Here is a 5,000-nt window from a genome sequence, read left to right as displayed (position 1 = left end):
GTGAATTATAGGGACATTTGGCCGGATTATTCCCTAGAACTATGACTAAAGCCCCACTTTTGTTGGGGAAGGCTGGGAGTTTCCTGCGCCATGCTAGCTCGACCGTTGTAAACATAAGTTTATTTCAACTACATAAATAAGAAAGGTAAATAGAAAAGCAGCTCAGTAACTAATGAGATATAGCATTTCTAACATGATTGCAAAATGGCGGAGTGCAAGCTTTTTACTGATAAGCATCAGGACGTTGCAAGATGGCCGGCAAGATGGCCGACATTTTTGTACTAATAAGCAGGTTTGCCTTCAATGACACCAGTGAGTTAAAGGGACATAAGAGATTGAGTTTGTTAAAAAAAAAAAAAGGTAATTTTGTTATCAGATGATTAACTTATGTTATTGCGATGACATCAGCAAGACATTATTTTCTTTACGAGGATTCTTGATTAGGTAGTTATTAAGAGATGCTTATCCTCAGCATTTTTTCCTCTATTGGAAATTAGATCCTATAAATGAGTGGATTATAAGATTCCTAAAAGAAACAAAATTAGATTCTTATCTGACAAAAGAAATTCAGTTTAATGATAATGACATTGTAGTCACTATTCACTAAAATACTTCTTAAACATTTCATATAATGAGAATATTAGAAACTATTTAATCTTATTCCATAGAGTACTACTTAAGTATGATCTTTAGTATCACATAATACATTTGAAAATCTTTAGATCAGAGACAGCGAAAACACTGAAGATGATCTATTTCAACTGAGAGAAAGTTTGAATCATAAGTAGGGCTTATTCAGATACGAGAGATAATGAAAAGATAAGGATTTTTTGAAGGATTTAAAACTCACTTGTAATTAGACACCTTTTTTAAATGAAGAAGCGATATGAGAGCTTTTAGAATAGACAACTAAAAATGAAAGGTATTTCTAGAAAGATATGGTCAAAGATTAAAAAAAGGAAAAAAAGAAGAATGCTTTAAACCCAGGGGCTCCTACAGGAAAAACAGTCCACTGAGGAAAGAAAATAATGAAGCAAATAGAAAAGTGTACCTGAGTGTACCCTCTAGCAAGAGAACTCTCGAACGAGAAAGTGGAAGACCATGGTACAGAGGCTATGTAGCTACCCAAGACCAGAGAACAATGGTTTGAATTTGAAGTGTCCTTTTCCTAGGGAGCTGCTTACCATAAATAAAGAGTCTCTTTTACCCTTGACTACATTTAGGTAAAAACATTCTATTCAACAGATCTTTTATTCATTCTTGATAAGAAAATAAACAAAAAATCTATAAGGTATAGGAAATAGGCATTTTTTGAAGAAGGTATTTCAAATTGTTAAGGATATTACAGAGTTCTTGTGCCTGAGGGTACCATCAGCCACACTATTCTATGTTTCCCTATTTCCTTTCCTCACTGGGCTATTTTCTCTGTTAGAGCCTTGGCCTTCTAGCATCCTGCTTGTCCAACTAGGTTTGTTGTTTAGTTAGTAAATAATAATAATAATAATAATAATAATAATAATAATAATGATCTCCTCTATGTAATGAAGAACAAATATCAGGTTATATATATAAATATATATATATATATATATATATATATATATATATATATATATATATATATATATTTATATATATATATATATATATATATATATATATATATATATATATATATATATATACATATATATTCATATATATATATATATATATATGTTTATATATATGTATATATATATATATATATATATATATATATATATATATATATATATATATTCTGTCTCGCTGATCTGCAACAACTCAGAAAACAACAATTTCCCATAAATGCCCAAACTAGATTGCTGTAGTTTGAAAAGAGGGAGGGGGTGGTAAGAGCAGAATCTGTCTGTGTGCATATTTAAATATTTGATAATATTTCACGGTCACTTACACTAGTAAAAAAATTATAGTAATAATAATAATAATAATAATAATAATAATAATAATAATAATAATAATAATAATAATAATAATAATAATAATAATATTTTCCACTTGCTCCTAATTTACACTTCTAAGAGGTACGTAGGTAACCCATAGCGAAGCTGCGTATTTATGTTTTCTGAGATAAACACAGAAATGAGAACCCCAAGGTATTACTTATATTCAGTAACGGGAGTCAATGAGGTAAAGCATCCTGCCAAACCTAAATTGTTGTATCGTATATATATAAGACATATATTACCAATCAAAAGTAAGATGCCGAGAAGAACTAATAAATTGATGAAAAGTCAATAAGATTAATTCTTCCTTGAGAAAAAGCATTAAAGTCAATAAGATTTAAAATTAATTTTTTTTGGATGAAAAGTTCATTAAATTCAGTAGGATTTGAAATAAAGTTTTCTTGGAGGAAAAGTCCATTGAAATTAAAAGGATTTAAAATTTAGTTTTTTTCGGAGGAAAAATCCATTGAAATTAAAAGGGTTTAAAATGAAGTTTTCTTGAAGAAGTCCATTGAAATTAAAAGGATTTAAAATGAAGTTTTCTTGGAGAAGTCCATTGAAAATAAAAGGATTTAAAATGAAGTTTTGTTGGAGGAAAAGTCCACTGAAATTAAAAGGATTTAAAATGAAGTTTTCTTGGTGGAAAAGTCGATTGAAATTAAAAGGGTTTAAAATGAAGTTTTCTTAGAGGAGAAGTCCATTGTGTGTGTGTGTGTGTGTGTGTGTGTGTGTGTGTGTGTGTTTATTATAGCCACGGACGGAAAAAATGAAAAGACTTGATTGGAGTCAGTACTTTCGTCCATTAGGGACGTCAACAGACTCAACAATGAGAATACATATACAAAGATGTCGTATTTATAGAGGAGAAGGGGATCCAACAGTTATCAATTTCTTAATAATTCCAGAAAAGTAAGATTTTAAGTTAAAGGGATAACACCGTATTAACGGAAAACAGACCAGGGCTTAGATTCAAATTTTGACCCTTGGTACAGGAGATTAAAAAGGATTCAATAATATTCCTTTGGGTATAGTCATTTACATGAATTATTTTACTCGTCTATGACCATCCAATTCTACGACTTGATCCTAACCAGTAGGAGGCCAAGGCATTATTAAGAGAACCCCTAGAAACGGCCACCTTATGTTGTTTTAATCTGACTGAAATACCTTTGGATTCAATAGAATAAGTTACAATCTGAACAAGGAATACTATATACTATATTATTCTCGTTTCCAGAACTATTCTTAACCAACATGTTTTTTAATGTGCAATTGTATTCAAACACTACCCTAATATCAAATTCTTTCAAAAGGAGTATAACATCTAAAAAACAATCTTGAAATGACATTGTTTAAGGATTTTAAAGCTGTTAAAAAACGTTTAGAGGAATTGCAGGTATTTGCAGATCCCGTCAAAGAATTGATAAGCCCTTTAGCAAAGTCGATGTTACATTGGGGAATTTTCTTACCTTTTTTCCAATTTTCCTGTAATTGCCCTTAACGTTTTTTAACAGCCTTAAAAACCTTTCATCAGGATGACATAGCTAACTCACTCTGAAATAGATTTTTCCTACGTCAAAATCCGTTTAAAAAATGGCTGTGAATGGCTGGTTCAAAATTTATCTTATGTGCAGTACTAATGTCGCTGTTCTTTTTCTCTTCCATATTGTTTGCAGACATCTTATAATCGATTTTAGTGTGAGATAATTTTTTAAGAGCTGAAACTTTGCACAAATGCACAGATGTAGACATAAATACCCGGCATGCACAGAGCATATCCAAAGTCCCAGAGCCTACCGCACATGTGTTAGACGCTATGTTGACAAATGCCCGCCAAACTGGAATTCACTTATGGGTACCTGACACTTGCACGCATTCGTGGCACGCACTGGCACGCATTGATGCGCGAACTCCCGTGACCGAGTCATGAAAATGTCGTGAACAGTGCTGGAACTCCCGTGCCAGAGCGTACCAATGCGTGCCATGCGTGCCCAGAACTTTGAAATATTTAAAGTCTGTAGCACGCATTGGCACGCACAAAATAGTCGTGAAATAGTCGTGAACGATGCGCCAACTGGAGTGAACTGGAGTGAACAGTGCGGGAACTGGCGTGAACTGGAGTGAACGATGCGGGAAGTGGAGTGAACTTTATAATGAAGAGAAACAAATAGGAAACGAAAAAATTAATGAAAAGGAAAGAAATATAAACCTAATAAATTTTTATATTTGCTGTTTTAATGTGAAAAAAAAAATGATATCTTATTTCAAACTATTTATATAGCTTTATAATGAAGAGAAACAAACAGGAAACGAAAAAATTAATGAAAAGGAAAGAAAAATAAACCTAATAAATTTTTATATTTGCTGTTTTAATGTGAAAAAAAATTATATCTTATTTCAAACTATTTCTATAACTTTATAATGAAGAGAAACAAAAAGGAAACGAAAAAATTAATGAAAAGGAAAGGAAAATAAACCTAATAAATTTTTATATTTGCTGTTTTAATGTGAAAAAAAAATTATATCTTATTTCAAACTATTTCTATAACTTTATAATGAAGAGACAAAAAGGAAACGAAAAAATTAATGAAAAGGAAAGAAAAATATAAACCTAATAATTGTTTATATTTGCTGTTTGAATGTAAAAATAAAATGATGTCTTATTTCATGCACACACTTATTTTCCTCTATTACCAATCAAGAGCCAAAACTTTTGTTTTAAATAAAAATGAACTGAAAAATAAACCCAAGAAATTTTTAAGTTTTCTGTTTGAATGTAAAAATAAAATGATGTTTTATTTCATCAACATACTTATTCTTCTTTATCACCTTAAAATGAAGAGCAAAACAAATCTTTTCTGTTTGCTATTTTAATGTAAAAATAAAATGATTTCTTATTTCAACACACTTTTTTCTCTACTACCTTAAAATCAACAGCCTAAAAACTTTTCATGTTTGCTGCTTTTAATGTTAAAATAAAATGCTTTCTTAATACTTGTACATATTTTATGT

The sequence above is a fragment of the Palaemon carinicauda genome, chromosome 9 (assembly GCF_036898095.1).
Source record: "Palaemon carinicauda isolate YSFRI2023 chromosome 9, ASM3689809v2, whole genome shotgun sequence".
NCBI classification, from domain to species: domain Eukaryota; kingdom Metazoa; phylum Arthropoda; class Malacostraca; order Decapoda; family Palaemonidae; genus Palaemon; species Palaemon carinicauda.
This window is presented reverse-complemented; position numbering follows the sequence as displayed.